We start from the raw sequence: 23,221 nt of genomic DNA, 5'->3' as shown, positions 1-23,221 counted from the left end.
TCGGGAGGGTGGGTGAAAGGTTAGGGATGAAAGAAGGCCGGCCGTGAATGGAACCGCGTGGGTGGCAATAGTCCCATAGACGGAACAGGGGGAAGAAGTAGGAGGAGGAGGAGTTCCCCTTTCCAACGGGTGGTAGGGTAGAGCAGGGTTTTTGGAGAAAAACAGGGGTCCACGGAGGAAACATCTTCCTCCACCACCACCACTTCTTCAAGGCGCCATCCCCTCCAGAAGGTTTCTCCTCCGCGCCAAACTCTTCGGACCAATCGGGAAGGATTTCATCCCGCCCGCCTCGTGACGCCACCGCAGCCGGGGCTTCCCATTGGCTCTCCCCTCCCCCGTGATCCCGGCACGGCGTGTGGCGGTGGAGGGGATGGAGTTTTGGCGCGAGAGGGGAGAGGGGATATGAAAAGCGCCAGCCTCTCCGGGACGGTGTGCGATATCCTAGCGGCAGTCTTGGTCGCGCGGGGTTAACGGAGTGACACGGCCCAGGGAAACTTCAACGACAGACGCGGGCAGAACGCATCTTTTCTCGCAGCTAACAAAATTCTCCGACGAACTTCGCGCGCGCTCTTGGGAAGCAAGTTGGAAAAAGATTCAGTAATTTCTTCCCTGGAAATTTATTTTCTGGAGGTTTTCATTTAATTCATCAGAATTGTTCTCATCTCAGATTAAGGGAAATTTAATAATTGGAAGAAATCGTCCAAGACTTTTCGATTCCGGACGCCCTCATTCAAACTTTTGGGCACGGTCTTCGATTTCAGTTTATTTCTAAAAAGTATTGCTTATTTTCGTCATCCTACTGGTAGGAGTAGCTTCTATCGTTACATTTAATCGCAACAGCTGATCTAAAATTTTTTTCCATAAATTTACTAAGCATTTTCTTCCGGTAAACTGTAGTATTTCTTTCTTATAACTCTCAGTTGACCTTTAATTTCGACCCTTTATTGAAAGGGAAGCCTAAACTGCTAAGGAAGGAAGCTCCAGGGGACTTCAACTAGACGACCACGTACCCGGAAAAGGTCCCGAGCAAAGGTGAGGAAAGTTTCGTTGCTTCATTTGGCAACAATTTTCTTGGTATAGTTTTTTCGATCACTTTTCATTTTTTCACTCTTATCTCTCACTCATTGCACTTTATTGTTATACACCATCACAGTAAGTGGATATTTTATAGGATTGCGGGAACGAATCGTTGGTTAAATCAATGCGTTTGTGGTTGAAAATTCTTTGTCGGCATAACACCGTTATTTATATTTTTATTCAATCCATTTTACTTCACCTGAGTGTGTACTTAAAATTTGACTAAATACGAGTGTCCTTCCAAACAATAATAATAGGTATATCATTTAGCGGAAGCTTGTCGTTTGTCCTTTTTTCAATGTTTCTTTTTTCAATATTTTCAATTTGAAAAATGGCGAATGTCAATGTTTAGTTCTTTAAAATAAATAAGAGATTTGTAGTTCAGCTGAGCATTGTTATACAGGTTGAATCCATCTCAAATTGCTATAAAATTTTGGTGTTTAGATCAAGAATTTGTTCGATTGATGTTGTATGAACTCATGTCTTAAAAATATACGCATGAGATGCCGAGAATTCGGAAGGCAAATCACAGTTCCTATTTATAAGAAGCATTTTTGTCTTTCTTTTCTGACTTTTTTATAAATTTGAATATTAATTAATGGTTAACATTTTACATTGTGTATTTATGAAAACAATGCCGCCTGAGAACCGTAGAGATTGCGTTCCCAGAGGGTCAGAGAGCGCTATCATACGTAGCGGATCACAGTGGGAACTCGATTCGAACAACACCATAAGTGTTCACTCCGGATAGAAGGCAAAATTTTTCTGTCCAAAAATTAGTACATTCTAAGGCTTATGGCGGTCTATGTTGAATAAAGTTTATATACTATCTCACTAAGACGGTACTCCGCGATAATAAGTCATATGGAACTTTTTCTTTATCCCGTTCGGCAAGATAAGGCGTCACTCAATTTTCAGAGCACTTAGCGTTCAAGTATTAATATCATGCTTTATAATCAATAGATAAATTTACGGCAAATGTTTTCTATCCCGAGTGGATTTCGGATTAAATTTTTTTATAATAAACTTTTTATCTTTCAATCCGGTAGAAAATTTAAATCCATAATATAAAACAAAGAGAGCGACATACTATACCTTCATTGAAGTTTTCTGCACAGATCACGGATTCTTTGACTTGATTTCTTGAATGTATCCTGAGTTATTTCAATTAGGGTATATCGTTTCAACAATTGTAGAAAAAAATCCATCAAGTATATTAGAAAACCAATGAATGATATTGTTCAATAATAAGTTCTGTGTAAAAATGAATATATGTTTTAAGAAATAATTAACAATTCCATCTCTCACTAAAAATATTGTTTCAAGAAGATTATTGATCATAATGGAATGAAATGTTTGACATTTTCTGGCTCTTTTACTAAACATCACCGGTTTCCGCGTTAAAACGCCTTTTTCAACGTTTTCAAGCGGTGAAACGTAGAGAACGTTGCTTCAACCCTCTTGCCGGTTGTATTAGGATGAATGCACTCATATTATAGATCAAAATTGACCACCTGAGCCATATTTCACTATTAATTCTTTATACTATCAAGCACGCTTGAAATTTCTTTGCGAGAGGCTTAAAAGTGGATGGTTTCTGCTATGTTTTATTTCGGAGAATGTGACCACAATCATGATATGAGATGAAATATCATACATAGGTTTTGAAAGTACGTGCGAGGTAATTTAGGAAGATCTTAGTAGAAATGCGCGATACTAAATTAAAATTAGAAGCATAATAGACATTACATATATTAACATGCAGTGAGGGGAAAGAGAATACTTCCATCCGAGGGAGATAGACTGAGTGAAAGAGTTTTTTGTTTGATTGTTTAAATAGCCACGCGAAATAATGGTATAGAACTCATTTACGCCAGTTGAAGGGCGAATAACTATGTATTTTGGATCCGAACTGTTGTTTTTGCTGGATTCCTGGAAATTATATCAGAGTTTATATGATTTTATATGAGTTTTAGCCGTTGTATTTATTTTAAATCAACAAAATAGAGAAAATGGAAGTTACTGTCAGGTGGATCACAGTTTCACCGATTTCGTGTTTTAAAATAATTTATTCCATTACGATCCCATTGCATACATTTATTATTTAAATAGGGATACGATTTTGAAGGTTTTGCGACAGAAAGGATGCTTGCTGGGGCGAAAATACCGTGCCGTCGACGGCTCCAGCATCCCGAGGCTACGATGGCACAATCCTACTCTGATGGTTGGAGTTAGATTTGTGCGAGGAAACGGCTTACCCTGGCTCTTGATAAACGGATAACTTAGCTCACAATTACGAAAAACTTCAATGGATGTTTTCTGCATCGTCACTTAATCTAAAAGTTGATAGCATTAGTATTAAGTTCATGCTTATCTATGTGAAACCTCTCCATTATGGAACATAAAAGAATAAAACTTTGTTAGATGCACTGCAAATATTTCAATCGGGCTAATAAAATAATTTTGTAATCTTCGCATCCATTGACATCATGGCAAAAAGCAGTGTCAAAACTCACTTTCCTTAACTTTCTTTCGAAGTGAAATATTACTCTGTGTGTTTTTTTATAAGTCATTAATTACCCATTCTTACTAATGTTTTTGTTTTGGGTACGACTGTATAAATTAGAAATTTTGAGGCGACAAAATTGATAATAGTGTTATTTGGCTATTACGTCTCTTGCTAACCAGTGCCGGAACTGCGTTCCATCGCGTTCCGGCACCATGACTCCGCTGTTAGCATCCTATCTGAAGATGTAACCATGTAACGAAACCCGTGTCGTGCCAAATTAAATAATTTTCAGTGAGTGATTGAGTAAGTGCACCTAACAAAGCGTATTTTTATTTTATTTTATTGCCTTTATTTGCATATACATAGTTGGTCCCTCAAAGCCATATGGCTTGTCAGAAGGTTCCAGTTATTCAACATGTGGCACATTGAGAGTATAGTATTTCAGATTTAAATAAGGAAATTACAAGTTTACAATATAACTTATTAACCAATCTTTCACTTTTCTTTTAATGTCGGCCAACGATTTGAGATTACATAAAGCCTTTGGCATACAATTAAAGGTATGAGGTACAACATACTTCAGCAACCTTTTACCGTACATGTTATTATTAAGAAAAGATTTCAACAAAGGACTGTTGCGTTTGTCCATAGAATGTGTATTATTACCTTTAATTTTGTGCTCATTTTTGTAATAGTTTTTCATTCATTTATTTTCAATTAAAATCCATTTATTTCCAATTGATTAATATAGTGAATCAATCGTAAATTGCTTTCTCGTGTGACTTTAGGCCGTGGGCTGACCGAACACCCTGTATGGTAATAACCATTACAGTGAGAATTTTACCAAGGTAACCGCATAATTTCCTTTCGTTGTTAGTGTGTTCTAGAATGTGAAACTCGGGCTTTACTTCACAACTCCAGAAACAATTGGATATAAACACCCAATTATCTGAATCAGAGTAGAAATTTAGATATAATTTTTGATAGATTGGACGGGTGATGGGTCATATGAGCTTAATGAAAAGATTGACATTGAAATTTACCGAATATCTAAACATAGAAGTAATAGCTGCTGGTAAAATGCCGTCCGTTTTTAGGATATTCTTAGGTGTGTTAGTGCTCTAATGTACGGATTAAACATGAAACGTCTAGTAAATTTAAATAAAGATCATTATTCGCTATTCACTTATATCTGCATTTTGATCTTGACGTAACGTATTCTACGTGGGAAATGAAATATGGTGATTGCAGATTCCTTTCCTTCTTGTTCATTGACTCGGTCAAAATCGACCCTTGGCTACTAAAGGCAAGCCAAGGAAAACTACCTTTGAAACTTGATTCTATCGGTAGTTAAATGGGACATAGCAATATTTCCACAGGATTTATTCTAGCATGACGCGTTTCGTTGTCACAACAACATTATAAATTCATTCTCGGGATTCTCACCGGGTTTAATTTTCCATTTTAGCCAACTTTTCGGGTTCAGACTCGGAGCTAATTTTTAGGAGCCCTAAGAAAGAGCCCCGAGTTGGACCTGGAAACGTTGGCTAAAAGGAATATTTTACCAGTTGGGAATCCAGAGAGAGTTTTACCCACATATTTATCCGGGAAATCATCAAATCCTATTTCAACATTATCATTTGTGGCTGTAAAAACGAAACGCCCTGTGTTCGAATAAATATTGCAATGTCTCATTTAACTAATATATATAGCAACTTAAAAGATATCGTGGCGAATATCATACAATCGATTCCATTTCTTCAGAATTAGTATCTCCAACAGTTCTTGTCTGCTTAAGGAATGATCTCCAAGCGTGACTGCTTAGTGATAATCTTATACGCGGATTACTCGAGGTTCCCAGTCACTCATGCGCTTGAGCTTTATCCGCCGTGGACGGAGCGGGAAGATTGCGAGAAATGACGGAAGAAAGACCGGCGAAGGAAGAAAAGACCACTGGGGGTACTTATTTATTTTATAAACGCAAGCGTGACTCAATCGATATGCTTTGGAGCGTGAGGTCAGGAATTCCCGTGCTCCCTTTCCAAGTGTGTTTGCCCAGTAGTGTTTGCTTTCCCAAGAAAACTGAAAGGTGGGTAAGGGACAAAGTGAGGCTAATTAGTATTTTCACCGGTGGGTCCCGGCGCGACGGTTTTTCGGGGATTTTTGTGTTTTGAAGCCCACCGTGCTAGATTGCTCGCGCCTCTTGTGTGGATTTCTCCGGCGTCTTCTGAGTGAAAATTCGACCGAGGAGACGGGCGGGTCTTGTTCTCGAATCGTCGGGTTTCGCTCCACAGAGAAGAGTGTAGTGGAGGACTTTTCGGGCAAGCAGACTGTTCGCTCGTGTCCAACTGTTCACCGACTTTTCTTCGAAATCCAGTTTCACAAATGATCGAAGGCACAATTTGGGACATGGGCATTTATTGTCATCGAAATTTTCTTACCACTTTCTTTTCTAGGGAAGTTCTATTCGCTTTTATAAGTATTATTTTGTTTTGAAGCCCACCGTGATGGATTGTTCGCGCCTCTTTCTGCGGATTTTTCCGGCGTCTTTTGAGTGAAAAGTCGATCGAGGAGACTGGCGAGCCTTGTTTATTCGTTGAATTTTTCCCCACAAAGAGTAGCGTAATGGAGGACTTTTCGGGCCAGCAGACTTCGTTTCCAACCGTACACCGACTTTCCTGAGAAATTCAACTTAAAAAATAGTCAAAAACACTGATTCGGACTAGGAAATTTATTTTCTTGGGGTTTTCTTACCAGTATTTTATCACCGAGGGAAGTTTATTCGCTGTTATAAGAAGCACTAGAAGAATGTACCTGATGATTTACAATGTAAAATAAAAATAGAAAAATAGAGCAATCACTAATTGCTTGCTGTTAATTAATACTCAAAGCAGAGTACACCTCAATCTCCTTTTCTGTTTCATTCCCATGTATTGAGGAGAGTAGTCGCTGAAAAGGAAAGACAATCAGCTTTAAGTAACATAATGAAAATAGGGGATCGGGTTAGTGTGGTGCCTAGAGTGTTGGCTTCCCACCCTATGGACTCGGGTTCAAATCCCGGCGAAGGCAGAGAATTTTCGGAGACTGCCCGATCCCTGCTTGAATGTTATGTGGAGAACATTTCAAGCGCAACATTCCGTCCGTCGGATGGGACGTAAAGCCGTTGTCCCCTTGGCGCCTTTCGTTAAGAGCAGGCTAATGCCGACGCCGGGTTTCTCTCCACCCTTCCTTCCATACCCTTCCATATCCTTCCGTCATGGCGCAAATGACCTAAGCTATCGGTCGCCTCCTCCAAATACCATACCATTATGAAAATAGTATCGTAAGCTTTCCTGGCGAACAGATTGGAGGCTTTAGGTTTTAAAACCGGTGACTGTGTTGAATACCAACGAAAAAGAAGGCTTCGAATCGTTCGCGTAGTCTTACATAAATAAAAATCCTCGTTTAATACATGAGATCGTAATACAAAATAGCATTGATGCAATTGAGACTATGTGATTCTATTTATGATTTTGATTTTGGTCTTATCGGCTGATTCCGCTTGTGTTTCTTATCCTATCAAATAGTCTTCTTCAGTCACGGTCTTTTCTAAGTTCTTACTTGGTCTTCAGCTTTATTTGATCTGGTGTAATCGTCCTTATTTTTATTTATTTTTAATTTGTTTTCCTTTTTATTTATGCATTATTTTTTTTCGTTTTTAAGGTGCATTTCTAAGGTATTTTAAAAAAATGCTTATTTCCATCACCCAGTATCGTATTTTTTATCTCTATTTCTCGAATGATTCAAGGAAATCACTGCAGACTAGTTATCGGCCTTCCTCAACGGAGTCACTTATTAGGGTAAGTTCAGTGCTAAAATTCCTCAAAGGAATCATTTTCCTCAAGTCCCGGTAATGGCAAATATTTTTTCCTTTATGAAAATTTTGAACCCCAATTCTCCAATTCTCAAAGTCAGTTGTGTTATTATAATTACTAAATACGATCTCGGTTTTCAATAAAAATACGTTTCAACTATGCCATGTTTGGTTACCGATCGGTGATTCACATCAAAAGAGAATAAACTATACCCTCTCTCCCTTGGATTGTGCCATAGTAGGTAACTCTTCGTTATGTGTGCGGGAAAGTAAGATATCATTTCGGAAACGTACAATTACCTATGTAATGTATGCTAGGAATGTAATTATATCTTAGCGACTGTATTGAATAATGGCTACAACGAAATTTTCAAGTGGTGCGATGTTGGTATACTGAAATATTTAAAGCATTGGTGAGTACTTTTTCTTCGTGAGTAACATAAGATGTTGAGTATAGGAGTGAGGTATGATGTTACAGCAAAACACGTCGATACAGTTGATGATTTATTGGTGTGGGCTCGAAAAACGCATCATTTTTTGCTCGACAATCCTGGTAAACATCGGAAAATTTGAAAAATTGCCGTGTAACTGTAAGCCTCTCCTGGAGGTAAACCGAGATTGGAGGAAAGAAAGCCTTATGTGGGAAGTTGAAATGCTATATTATTATAAAAATAAGCACACCTATATTTAGGAATACGAGAGAGAATTTGGCTGGTAAATTTGTGATCCTAAGAATTATCGGAGAATGCTTATAAGTTTCTCTATTTTCCAATTACAGCTGCCTGAAATTTCAATGGCTCAGCTTGCCAATATGCACAATGTCAAATGTATGAAATGAAGCTTTCATAAATATTCATTGGCTTAAATTGCTCAAGAAAATAAATTTCGAACTCAATACGATTCGTTGTTTCGATGAAACCACTATCGTTGGTTTTACGTATTTCAATAGCTCAATCACGTAGTTACTACTGAACAAATATGCTGCCATCATTCATAAAGGCATGTAATAATAACATACGTGTAATGCAAAGGAAGAATTTCAGGGTGAAATTGCTCAGCAAATTCAAATTGTTTGCTGTATAACGCGGAAAGACATACTATCATTAGGAACCTTTTCATCATCAAGGAACCATGACCTTTTAATATCGCTTAATAACTTAAGTGCAGTAGAAATTAATTCACCAGCTTCAGTTTCATCTGACATGATCGGAGAATAATTGCTTGTAAGCCCTTTGAATATTGGTTAAAAGAACACAAAATTCATAAAAAAATAAATCACAGCTTAGACTAGTGCAATTAGATTAGCAATGATTATGCTTTTCTACTTTTTTGTTTCATAATTTTGAAACAATTTCTTACTGAATGTAAAATGTTTGTGATACTGTCTCTGTGAGAACTTCGGTCGCCGCCCGGAATTTACATTTAGGACTTTGGGCTCTTTAAATAACTATAGGCATTTATTTTTCGTCCGTTTTCCGAAAAAAGTAAATTTCGAAACATTCACTAAGTTTTCTGCTGAAAGTTCTGCTCGATGTCATATTGTTGCAGCAATATTCCACTTATCATGGCTTTGCGAACAGGTCATAAGTCTTCATCAAATATATGAATAAATAGTGCTCTGCGTATATTTGAAGGCACATATCCTGCGGTAATGCCACAGAATCTATGGTATGAATGATTTTTTTCAAGGACCTGCATCGCGGTATCATTGACGCGAAAAATGTTAACAATAAATTTCCCGTGGTAGTATTGAAATGGAAGCTGCTGTTTTGTTGTGTTTTGCCGAAATGTGCTGAAAACGTAGTGACATTATAGAAAAACAATTTATTAGAAATTCTATCGGAATAAACGTGGCGGCAGTGCTTCATGTCATGGTTTTATTGATTTCCCTGAACTTATGCTCATTCGACGCACCCAAGTAACCCTTGCTTTTCAATCTATGAAGTAAATATATGATAAGAAGTTGTAAGGTTATAAGTAAGAGCGGAAGGATTAAATGCTTATCAGTCAATTCAAGGAGATTGGGTTAGTGTAATGTGTAGTGTTGGCTTCTCACCTCGTGGGCTCGAGTTCAAATCCCGGCGGTGGCAGAGAATTTTCAGAGACTGACCGATCCCTGCTTGAATGTTGTGTGGAGGACATTACGAGCGCAACACTCCCTCCGTCGGATGGGACGCTAATCCGTGGTTCCCTTGGCGCCTTTCGTTGAGAGCAGGCTAAAGCCGACGCCGGGTTTCCCTCCACGCTTCTTTACTTACCCTTCCTTCATGGTACTAACGACCTCAGCTGTCGGTTGCCTCTTCCTAATACCATACCAGTCTAATCAACGCTTAACGAAGCATTTATTGACCAAGTAATATTTAAGTTATCAAAGAAATTTGTTAATAAACGACATAATGTTGGATGAAATACAGTATAATTAAAGAAGAAATCATCATAATAAGATTGAAATTCGCAATTATTGCGTAATTATTGTAGTATTCTTGTGGTGACGAAACGATTTCGATTTTATGCCAGTCAATTTTATGCGTGAATTTCAATTTTTATTTGAATCGCTCGTCTCTTGAAATAGACAAAATAACTGAGTGAAAAATAACTTTTGGAAATATAATGTTAAGTGTCACCGTGTCGATAAATCAATTAATATGCTAATAGCTGACCCAACGCATTTATCTGGCTGGTCTACATGGATACTAAGCGGAATTTGAGAATTACAGCACGTAATTATCTGAAAGAAAAATCTTTCTTCGAAGTTGAAGGACTGTTCTATGCGCTAGTAGGTATTCCTTTTGGCTTGGAAAATGTAAAACCCTTCTCTTTACTTTCTCCGTGTATCACTTATCTGTGGAAAGGGAGAACCTTCCGGGTGTTGTGTACGAAGAAAGGCCACCATTTCCTTTTATGGAAGCCGCATTCTGAGGGGTAATTTTCCTAATCCTTCACTCAAGGAACAATCGCGTAACACGCAAACTGCTGAGAGGGATATCTCTTTCCTTGCGTATAAAACATGTATCACCGCACGCCAACCCCACGAAAGAATTCGCCCTCTCGCTACGGGGATATGGTAGAAAGAATGGACGGATGTGGTTGGCGGTTCATTAGGTACTATCTATGATCTAGACACCCCCCTTTCATTTTGTCTACATCACGTAGGTGTATTCAGTTCGGATATGACGAGGTGGAAACTGAAAAACTGCGTGAGCGTAGCATCTCACACTTTGATAAATATAAAATTATATTAAGATCAGACTTTATTTCTTATCCCTAAAAATAAGTTGGTATAAAAACCAAATAATATATATATGAGAAAAAATGTAGTTCTAATTATTGATGGCTTGATCAATTGTGAGTTGTTTGAGCTAAGTCAAAAGACTAATTTGAAATTTATCTAATATTTAAGCAGAAAATTAATTGCTACAAGAAAAATTCTGCGCGTTTTTAGGAGAATCGTAGGTGTATTACTGCTCTAATATAAATAATAAATATGAAACTGGCTAGGAGTTTCAAGTAAAGAGCATTATTTACTATTCACTAACATTTAGATTATCTTGGAATGGCGTAATCTTCATGGGAAATGAAATAAGGTGATTGCGGATTTATTACCTTTTCATACATTGACTCGACCAATATCGACTCAAGGAAATTAAAGGCAAGACAAGGAAAATACCTTTGAAAATCCATTACATTACTTCAGCATTTGTATCTCCAGCATTTCTCGTCTGATTAGGATTTCTTCCGAGCGTGACTGCCGGGTGATAATCTTATTCACGGATTACTTCTTTCTTGTGATGTAATTCAACCTCTCGCTGTGCAGAAGTGGGGTAAAAAGAGGGGACGAATGAGGTTGGTGTTTCATTTGGTATTTATTATATTTGATCTAAACATACTTAACTCATTTTATCTGCAACTCCTTGGTTCATTTAGTTAGGGCATGACAAGTTTGAACTCTGAAAATTGCGTGAGTGCAACAACTGAAACTTAGATAAATATAAAAGTATAATAAGCGCAGGCTTTACTTCACATTCATAGAAACAAGTTGGTATAAACACCCAATAATCTGAATCGAAATAGAAATTTAGTTGTAACTCCCTTGGGGAACAAACAATATGTGGTTTTAGATCTGAGACTTGTTTTTGACTAACTTTTGGCCTTTGGATAAGAGAATAACCTCAGTTCTTATCTATCACATTAACCGATTAAGCAACAGGATATTCTCTTTTTGTGACATATGTTATAAAAAATTTGCATGCGAATGAATTAAACGGAAATATTACCTTATATTATCTCTAATACAGAATGATTACCGATGAATGAAAGACTTACCGATACTTGTGAATTGACAGAAAAATATCAGTGTATGCAACCCGCTCATCACTGAAGCTTCATATGAAGCAAATTTCGGACGACGTGCCTGCGTCTAACAATAGTATCTCCTGCATAACTAGACGACTACTCACCTGTCACCTACCTTATAATGCGTCCGGCATTCAACCGGCAACAGTCGTAATTCTTCGTTAGTACTTTCACGGGTACTCGTCATGTTAAATAAATATTTTTGGTCTACGTCGTCGCGTTAATTTTTGGGTGGCCCCTACGTTTCCCCACCGATGCTGGTCATTTTCTTGATCTCTTTCTCTCAAGAGATTCCCTTGAGAAAGCGACCAGCATCGGTCGGGAAACATTGGGGCCACCCAAAAATTGACGCGGTGACATAGCCCAAAAGTTTTTATTTAACATAACAGTCGCATGCGGTTAATATCAGCCAGTTGGAGAGCAATAACGCCTCTTGTGATCGACGCTCAATCTAGCAGAGAGCGATCGCAATCACACTAGGTGTAGTGGAATAAATTGACGAGGTAGGAAAAAACTAACTACAGTTTTAAAACCAACATTTTACCCTTAAGCAGCTCAAAAACTAGTCAACAGAAATTGCGTTCGAAGTTATTCCCCATTTTTATTGATCGATTGGTGACTGGTGGGTTGTATGAGTCAATTCAAAACTGCTTCGAATTTTTCCTAATATGTGAGCGCAAAAGTAATTGCTGCAAGAAAAATGCTGTCCTTTTTAGGAGAATCTTGAGTGTATTACTGCTCCAATCTTAAGAGTAAATATGAAATTGGCTAATAAATTCAAATAAAAGACATTTTTTTAACTTCATTTTATTCTTCATCTAAATTTTTATCTTGGCATAGCGTATTCTTCATGGGGAAGGAAATGATAATGGCGATATGTATGAAAGGAAGATGGCGAACGCAATGTTTTTTTTCCTTATCGTTTATTAACTCGACCAAAATCGACCCTCCGAAACTAAAGGCAAGGGAATTCCCTTTGTAACTTGATTCTAATACTTCAGCATTGGTATCTCCAACATTTCTTGTCTGGTTAAAAAATTGTCTCTAAGCGTGACTGCCTAGTGGTAATCTTATGCACGGATTACTCGAGGTTCTTTCTTGTAATGTAATTCACCCTCATGCTGCGTGATGAAGAGGTAGGACGAATGGACAGATAAAATTGGCGGTTCATTAGGTGTTATTTATAATCTAGACACCCTCTTTTCATTTTGAATAAAAATCTCATTGCGTTGCATCCAGCTCGGACATGACAGGCTGGAACATCGGAAATTGCATGAGCGTAACATCTCAAACTTCGAAAAATATCAAATTTATAAACGGATTCTTTTGAAATTTTTGCGATCCTAAGAAGCTACGTTTTCGATGCAAACAGCAAGGGCCGCTCGCAGCACCCGAAGCGTTTCCATGTGTACCTCAAATTTATTAGGTATTATTTCTTTCAGCACTCTACTATTTTTTTTTTAATGAGAAAGTGTGTGAAATTCATAAATTAGGAATATTAAGTATTTTTTTCAATCAAGATATTTCGTGAAAATTAGGCGTTATGAGTCTAAATATGCTCTACTGATTTAAAAATACAGCTGCAATGAGTTAGAAATTTATCAGTTACTAGTCACACAGAAAGGATTCCAGGTGTGTGACACTGAGGTCCTATTGGCAGATTAATTATCAGCTTTTCAAAATATTTTACGATACGGGGAGATGCTGAGAGCTTATTCGTAGCATCAATAAAACTGTCGGTAGAAAGAAAAAATGAGGAAACGTTTGACTGAGTTGGAGAGAAAGGATTCAATAGCAAATTCTTTTTAGGAATTGGTATTTTGAGGGCCAAATTTAGTTTCAGGATAAAGATTCAAATCCGCATACTGCCGCATACTAATACTACTGTCCGTAACCAGTGGTTTAGAAGTGGCCATGATTATGTTCTTTTTCAAAATTATGTGAAATATGATGAAACTTAGAATAAATATATTCGTTGTCTTAAAATAAATATCTTCGCAGTATAAATCTGACAATTCATTCAACTACCAATCTCATTCAGGAAAAGAGTATATTCTAGTCGGTAGGGTCATTAGTGGTCTGAGCATTAGAGATACCCAAATACGGCTAAAGCAATAGAGGAAAGATTTCTGTATCTTAACTTACAGAAAGGGTTCTTGGTGTACCACACTATGGTCCTATTGGCAGATTTATTTTCAGCTTTTCAGCATAATTTTATGATTTGGGTGGAAACCCATCCCGAGTGCCCGAATTGGAATCCCGTTGGCCACATGATTTTTCAAAGAACTGCTCACCCCTCATTAAACGCTGTGTGTGTGGTACTTTAACGAAAGCACAGCATTCCGATCATTGTATTTGGTGTTTAATAAAAATACTTATCGGATTTTACGTGAAGTAGCTTGATGCTGACGAGTCTCTATCCTCCCTTCTAGCCCAATCTGAACTGTTAACTATCCTCAAATCTATAAAATTAATCTCCTCGATTTGTGTGCCTATTTGTGCTATACAGACTGTTATTGATTTGTCAAGAAAAGAATGAATATTCATGTTCAAGAATATTTAAACCATTCCGCAGGTTTTCGCCCCCCCAACACTGGTTTGAAAGAATCAACCATAAGATTCGGAGTAGAACTCTTGGCGAAAACGAACCCATTGGCCAACTTCGAAAAAAGTTTTGAAAGTTGCTGTAACTCATGGAACTGTAGGATGTTCATTATTATGCGAGAAATCATTTTTAATTTCAGCATACTTTTATTGCAACTACCTTGCTTTCGGCAAGTAATTTCCGTTACTATTAACTATCTTGGTTTAGGCATTTAACTTGCCGAAATTTAGATCGGTCAAATAAAATGTCTGTGGAAACAGATTATTTCTTTGGGTTAAAAAGAGCGTCAAAGTTCTTACAGCATAAGGCCGCATTTTAAGATATTCTTTCGGAGGTGTGTATATGTTTCACTTGCAGTCTCGACTAGAACTCTCTGGTTGGTAGCACTAATCTTAAGGCCACTTTTCTTTAGTGAAATTAAAATAAATAAATAAATAAATAAAAAAGGAAGGAATATATCTTACTTGGCTTTCCTCTAAAACTGATCTCGTCCGGCATCATCCCATTCTTTTTTCTTACCCATTCATCGCCTTCGATTTGTCTTTTCTTCGTACTGGTTAATTGCACTTTCATTGCACGTCTCCCAGCCTTAAGTTTTTTCTTCTCGCAGTTTTTCTCAGCGGGAATTCCTCAATTTTTACCGCACTTCTTCGTCTCTTCGTCTCCGGAATTTTCTGCTCACTTTAACGTAGATCTCATCGTGATGTCTCGTATGAGCTAATTAATAATAATTGCATTAGAAGAGCTAGAATTGACATTGCCTTCTAAATTAATTTTATGCAATTAGTTTTAACACTTTTGCTGGTTGTCGATGTGCCAATTTTTTATATTACTTTACTCTTTTTATTTTTATACACATATCGTATATCTTATTATATTTATATCTTATATTTTCTATTTTAAGCTGGTAGGATTTAAGTGATAATATTGAAAGTCATGCATTGTCGTAGTAGTCATGCATGCTTAGTTGTGGCATCAAGTTTTATATTGAACGTTCTGTTTCGCGAAAGAACCCTATATTGAAATGAAAAAAGGAAAAATAGTAGAAAATCAAAGAGTAGGTAAGTTTAGTGCAAGTTAAAGAAAAGTTTCGGAGGACTAAGAAAAAGAAAAAAAAAGCGCAAAAAAGTTAAGTGAGCTCGTTGGATCTCATGTGGGAACAAAGGGACGCACGAACGTAATATTTTGCATGTTTTGAAATCATAGGTACGATCTGATAATTCGCAATCTGGGTCAACTCGTGAGAGTGTCAAATTAATCCCTCAACTCTGATTTGAGATAACTGCCCTTGACTCTGAGTCTCCAAAATATTAAGAAACTTCGACCCCTTCGTTACGAAACGACCCGAAACTTTCAAGGTAAAAAATCTTCTTTATCCCTCTCCTGAGCAGTATCATTTTTACAGGTAACCGATGAATTTGTTTCATTACCAAAGCCTAGTTTCACATGGGTTCGGGCAACAAAAATTGAAGCAAAAATCAAGCCCAACACTACTATACCAAGATATAACTACGGGCTGAAAATTATATACGCACAAAAAAATTCATTATAGGATGAGAAAATTGTATTTTTGCAGAATTATCGTAGATAATTATATTAATTGCATACATTTGTCAGCAAAGTACTGCTACATTTTATTAAAGAATCCTCTGCGATTTCCAGGAAAACTGGATCTTTTCCGTGGCATTCATTAGCTCAATTCAGCTGCGTTATACTTATGTTGCTTCTCTTGATGCTATATTTCCAAGAGTAGTTCGTTGTAGTTGTATCCATCATAAGCCATATCCTTTTCTCACTAACACTCCATATATTTGTATAAGAATTCGAAAAAAATAGAATTTATTTTGTCAGAATGGGTTCAAAATTATTTCTATCACCACAGCGTATGTTATTTTACATTTCACTATATTGTTCGAAGTTATCCTGCTTCATTTACATAGCTAAGCATCTTTCTTTATTTACACCCTTTGCACTTCACAAGAAGTGATATTGGATCAAGTTTGTGGAATTACAGCTTTACGTCTAGCGTTTTCCATTTAGCTTGACTATGAGGAAGCATGTGATACACGCAGAGTGTTCATTCTGTGGGGAAGACATGGTTACGTATGTGGAGACACGACGCTGAAAAACTTATTTAGCAAATTCTCTGGCTTTCAGTTTACTCATTCGGGCGGACGGAGGCGTATCGTTGGAGTTGCTTTCACAGCCAAGCCCGGGACATGTCCAATGGATTTTCTTCCTTTTCATGAAAGGTCGTTTTGAGGAGTAAACTCAGCTGTGAAGGACTCGAGCGAGAATTGCTGATGTGAGATTGTAGATTGGTCCACGATATTCGCTGTTACTTGAGAATCGCGCTCCTGGGCATTTCAGCAAGGATGTAATCAGGAGAGACTAGTTTCGCGCTCAATTTGTTTTTATCCTCTTACCCATTGACGCGAAATTGGGATGTCTTGATTAACACAGACCTCTGGGTTGGAGTTATCATGCACCTCTATTCCCATATCCTGAAATGAACTTCTCTGAGGGATTGATAAAATATCGGTGATTATGTAATCATGGGTAAAAGCCGTAGTATTAACCGGATTGAACTCAAAATTCAAATTCATAGTTACAGGATATTTATGACTGTTCCAATGATTTTTACTCCCAGCTGTTTAAACCTTTAATTGTTAGATGTAAATACGATTGTTAAAGTAAATATGGTAGCAACTAGAAATATTGCCAAGATACATTTGAACTAAGAGTTGATGTATTTGATGATAATGCAGATGTAAGGTATTACAATACTGCGGGAACTACTACTACAACTACTTATTACGGGAACATATATGTTCTGTAATAATTCATTTATGGTGTTTTTTTAATGATTTTACCCGAGTGTACACCAAAAGAATAATCACGATACGCCTTGGTATTTAAGAATGGAAATCTTTCTCTCGATTTGGCCATTCGTCGACCGTTTTCTGTTGTATGAAAGGGAACTAATGCTAGTAGCGGTAATCACTTCTTTTTTCAGCAGCTTGGTTGAAAGGATCTTAGGTCAAATGCTCTAGTTAACGAAAGGCTACATTCCCTTTGCCAGTTATGGATAGGCCTTAGCCATTTAAGGCCGTAGCCTCAAGAGTTTGCATATGAACATATTGCCGTCTTAATGCAAGGCAATTAGTGATGATGTCTTTCCATCTGAATTTACATATCAATAGCGATGAGATAATAAGCAGCTGGGAGCAGAGTTCTGTCCCTGTTCTGACCTGCGAGAATGAAAAATTATATGTACAGCCCAAGCATTTTCTCCCGTAATTATCATTAGTCTCTAAATAATATAAATATCGCCAAAAATTGAAATCTATTAGCTTCATCTCCTTTAATACGACTAATTTTTACTCCCGCCGAGTTTATTTCTGCGTGATGTTTTTAGTTATGAGATCCATGTACTTAGTGTCCATTCAGTAAAAAGGCAATAGTGGAATCTTCACATGGATCGAGTTTTGTCTTCTTTGGATTTTTTGAAAGAATTAAAGCATGGGAATTGAATAATTCTAATTTTTCTTCAATGTACAATCGGTAATCATTGCATACATAGGATTCATAATTAAATATTTGGGATTCTTGCTACTAGTTGAATAGTGCCCATCTTATGGACTATCGAAATTTACGAAGTGTTTTAAATAAAATTTATCGGAAATTGTCTTAAACTTATCCTCAATTGACGCCTCTCAAATCCCGTGTATAAATACCGTTCGCTGCGTAGGAGACCAGTTATCGACAATGATAAGTAGACACGTTTGATGCTACCGCAACGTAAACATTGCTCTAATTCCATTCTTTTACCAATGCATACACTTTCTAGCCATAAGTACATATGCCGTCTTGATATCATCCATTGAAAATTTTTATTTGCGAATGCAACACATGGGAGATGTGCTCAATTAGGGATAAAGTGCATTGCACGCCCGTGCAAACATAAAGTGTAAATAAAAATGATTGGCCTCAGCTCACAGCCTTCGGATCAAATAAGCTACGTTTCACTTTCCCACACCCCTATAACCTGATTGGAGGAGATAAGGGAACCAAGTTCCTTCTGTTTGCCAAGAGGAATTTGTTATCTCAGTGTGTATCCGTGCCATGCAAAGAGTCACGAATAATACTAAGGTCATTTATTATGTGTTCTGTTCCGGGACTTGGAGAGCGGTGAGTCATTGGAACTTTTAAAAAGAGAACTAAAGCGAAGAACGAGACGAGAATGCGAGAAATCTTAGGACATTACTCGCTTACGCTCACTTACCCCTCTACACCCCCCGGAAATTTCTGGTCACTCATCAGTTCTTACAATTTTTGTCTGCCGCATGTTCCTTAAGAATCGTTTTTTTCGGTGATATATAACCTACTTGAATTGAACACTAGAACCTTGGCCTAGCCAGGAATTTTTTTTGGGGGTGGGTTCAAAATCAGGGAGATGTTTGAAAGACAGGGTACTAAGTAGAGGGTTTTAAACTAATTTTAACACTTTTCGCAATCGAAAAAAACTTCGTTTTTCAAAGGAATCATTTGTAAACTCTTGATTTTTTTAATATTTTGTTTTCTTTTACGATGAAGCGAAGTGATTTTGTTTTTATATTTCGGGGGAGTCCGGACCCCTCCCCTCTATAGCTACGCCACTGTCCTAGGAATATCCAGCATTTTTTTTGGCTCCCAGGCTTTCTGAATGTCTCAAGATGGGGACTAATGGCTGCCGCAATGACTATAATGCCATTTATTAGCTTTTCCTCGATGTTCAAATTCCTCATTACCATCGGGATTTCACCCTCAAATGCCCCCAAAAAGTTGAGGAATGGAAGCAGTTGGCATCACTGTAGTAGATAGAAAATTTTGTGTTTCGACAATTTTCCTAGGGTCTCAAACGATTATAGAGGTCGTTGATTCTATTACTTTTTGTCGTATCTCGTCCAACACTATCTTTTTCACAAAGAATTCGGAAATGGTGAATGCATAGGGTCGTGTTACGTGTTTTTAATAAGGAAGGTTAAATTTTAATCCGTGGTTAGTGAGGGCTGAGGTTGATTTAAATTGCTGTCGTGCGCAAATAGGGCTGTATTTCCTGATATGCGTTGTACGAGTCCATTAATGCTAGGAAGGTTGACATTACCATCAGTGAACATGCTTTTACCTGTATGGCCAATATTTTATTGAATTGAGAATTTTGAGGCTTAGGTTTACGTAAGAATTTACTTTAGGATTTTAGCGCTGTGATCTAAACTACAGAATTACAAATGAAAAGAAGAGATTACCAAGAAAGAATTGCATTAAAAAAGTTGCCCAATGTATGAGTGTATTGATTCATTGGGATCATTCGTGAAGTAATTGAAAGAAGTATTGAACGAGTCCTATTTTCCTAATGCTCCAACTACTTTTCAGTGTCCTTGGCAGCCAAGTTCACTGGGGTGATTTTTTCGGTCATTTCAAGAGAATATTCACGGGTAATTACGGATACAGAATGCGAAAAAGAGTGGCCATCAGGCAGCAAAATAACTAGGTACGAGTCCAAGAAGATATTAGGAGAGAGAAGAGCGTTCTTTGAGTGGAGTGATAACTCATGTCCGTGGTCAAAAAACTGTGACGCGTCGATTCTTCAGAGAGTAAGAGAGAGAAATAGGTGAAAATAGAAACGCAAAGGGAAAAAGTAAGAGAAAGAAAAGATTCGGGTGTGATAAAATTGAAATAAAGACCGGAGATAAATCTCTGCCGGAGAACCCTTCAAACTGATTAATATGAGCGAGTGGTCACGCAATCTACTTTTCTCTCGTTTCCCCTCTAACAGGCGAGGAAATAAACGGACGCTGATGGGCATAAAAAAGCATGATAGTTAGCAATCCGGGCAATATTGCTAGCCGCAGACCACCTGCCTGAGAATTGAAAAAAAGACGTGGTTCTCTTTCACTCTCCTTTGAAGGTGGAAGGCGAGTTCCTCATGCTATCCATTTCTTCGTGCTTTCAAGCAACAAGTATGTGGATCAAGTCAATGGGAGTTCATATCGCCGAAGCTATAATTACTTGGGTGAACCAAATTTTGTATTTTGCTCCTCTCTTAGTTGTATGTAGAACGATGGTCTCCTTATTTTTTTGAGAACTGTTCAAGTTTTGCATCCTTGGTACCGGTTATACTTTTCTTTTAAATTACCTTGTCTCATATGATGCTGAAATGATACCATATTGCGTTTGAAGATGTCTGAAAACTTTTTATTCTATTATTCATTCGATTTTGTGGTTAAAACTATTAGGGTTAAAACAAAACTATTGTGGTTAAAACACTTAATATCCAATTCCTAACTCCAGTGCTGGACATTCCTCCACAGAGTTAGAATTTTTTGTGACTTTACAGCACTACATAGAAGGATAAAGTAAAACTGAGACTCTACCATCTAGTGTATTTTCTATGCTCTTATTCGTCCAAAGAGCAATTCTAGGAAAATATCCGACCGTAATATTTCGGTGTGAATATAAATGACGATCAAACTCAAACAGACGTTACATTACGTTCTCGCGAGACTTCGTAGAACTGCGAGTAACGTAATATTACCCGCAGTTCTACGACGTTACGCGAGAACGTAATATTAAGTCATTAGCACTAAAAGTGTTAAGTACCTTGTATAATTCAAAATTCACCTCCATTAGTAGGTTAAACGTGCCTCTACTCTCTCAAACGCATTAATCATCTAAGTGTGGCATATGGAAAGTAACTGTACCATTAACCCTGAATTAGTGTCGTTCGCATACTTGTAGCAAAGTCCGGGGTGAGCTCTACCCTCACCGATCAAAAATAACCTGTTGGTCGATTCACTTTATAAATGAGGGGTTAGGTGATAATGATTGAATAAATATTTCAAAAATCCTTTCAGAGTCTGCAATTGGCAACTCTCTTAATGTGCATGTAGAAAGTTAGTCTTCTTAATTTTTTGCGACTTGTACAAGTGCTGCATCCTTTGTAGCTCTTCTGATCATAAATCTTTAAACTTTACTTCTGTATCACCTTTTCTCAAATCATGCTGACATGTATCCCTTTTCTGGCATACCCCCTTTTTCGTCATAAGCACTTGCGTAAACGAAAGGAAATAAAAATGTAATTAGTTCATTAGAAACAAATAAACACGAAATAAGATTTAAAAAACTTTTTATAAATACAGAAATTTATAACTACAAATGAGAATATAGATGTAATAAAATAATCTTATAAATAGAAATGAGTGTAGAGAGCCTGATAGGTTAGAAAGGATGGCACGCAAAATTACTGCCTAAACTTTTTACGGAGGAAATTTTTTAGGACAGCGGTTCCCGTGGGCGTATTATTTTACCGCATTATGCACCCATACCTACTTCTACGAGTAATGAAAAGCTTATTTTTTTTACCTTTTTGTGTATTTTAAACTGTTTTTAGGAAAAGGATGTTTTTCTTTAATATTTTTGTATTTTACTTTTATTTTATACTTTTTAGTGGTTTATAATATAATAAATTCAGAGCAATTAAAGAAATTTATACCAATAACCTAACGTCATACATTTAGAAAATTTAAAGCCATTCTTTCATATGGGAATGTAGTTTATTGATTACAACTTAATGGAAAAAATTCAAATGTCATATTATTGAATATCATAATGTCATATGAAAGTGTGCAAAATACCAAGCTAATTTAACAATGGGGAGTGGATTAAAATTCTTTTATATGATTGTGTCGATAATATGGACAAGAGGTGAACATTTTTGAGAAAACGTGTGCAAAAAGGTCAACATAAATAAGAGGGCACATGCATACCTCGGTCTCGAAGATAAAGCGAACATTTTTGGTCAGTGTTACCGGCGGGCGTTTCCCTTAACCGCATTAGGCAGAGACCTCTTTCTTTTTCTGGAACTCTGCCTTTGAAGCCTTGCGGTGTGTAAAAGAGCTGTTTGCGTGTAATTCGACGTTGATAATTGTCAGATGGCTTACCCTGATTACTCCTGGTATCATGTATGTGCAATCATTTATGCTCATGACCATTAATGTTTGCCTTTGTGTTCCCTGGAAAATGTATCGACTGTGACCCCGAGCAGTAAAAGGACATTCACTGGAACTACGGAATTGGTATTGATGCGATGTCTTTCTCCTGAAGTGCATGGCCCGCGGCCAGTAACTCTTTCTAGGCATGTGGCAACGAGATGGTGATCCGGTAACGAGGAGTTTTAATAAGAGCATGTGAATGGTGCATTCTTGCGTTTCCCGACCACGGATGCCTACGGGAGGGAAGTGTGTTCATCCGTTCATAATGAGGCCGCAACGTTGTCCTCACCTTTTTGGCCGTTGTCTCCCGCGGGGGCATTTATGCCTGCGGTAGCTCGCTGCAGGGCTCGGGTTGGGTCGGGAACGACCGTGAAGGTGAATTGGCGTCGCTCCCCTCAAACTCCTCCGATGCAATTCAGCTGTGAGCCAAAGGATTCAGATGTGATCAGACCTTGTGCTTTGACATTCGTACCCTTCGGTCTGTCTCTGAATTCAGGGAAAGGGAAAAAGTGCCCAGTGCCTGGGGTCGCGAATCCTTTTACCTCTCCTGGAAGCGTACGCTTATGGGGTAAAGACGGTTTTACGTGGTGCTTATACCAGGTAAACGAAAGTTGCGCTGAATTAAGCAAGCTTAAAATGGTACCTACGTTCAAAATGGTATGATTTAATGTGATTACCAAATCATTTTAGATTTCCAATCGAACGATTCATGGAATCGTTGATTTCATCATGCATAATTTTGGCCTGTAGCATTATTTAATTAGCAAAAAGCGAGTGGCAGTGGTTATAAT

The 23,221-nt window shown here is 37.6% G+C and overlaps 1 protein-coding gene across 2 annotated transcripts in view; it reads left to right on the top strand.

Moving 5' to 3' along the window:
* Nucleotides 1–428: 428 nt before the first annotated feature.
* Nucleotides 429–23,221, top strand: part of LOC124163474 (tachykinins) — a 420,319-nt gene continuing 397,526 nt past the window's right edge. For both annotated transcript variants that reach the window (XM_046540399.1, XM_046540398.1), the window contains exon 1: nucleotides 429–1,032. The gene's annotated coding sequence lies outside the window, so the exon portion shown is untranslated. The remainder of the gene's footprint in view (nucleotides 1,033–23,221) is intronic.

Source organism: Ischnura elegans, chromosome 8 (assembly GCF_921293095.1).
Source record: "Ischnura elegans chromosome 8, ioIscEleg1.1, whole genome shotgun sequence".
In the NCBI taxonomy this organism is placed as follows: domain Eukaryota; kingdom Metazoa; phylum Arthropoda; class Insecta; order Odonata; family Coenagrionidae; genus Ischnura; species Ischnura elegans.
This window is presented reverse-complemented; position numbering and strand designations above follow the sequence as displayed.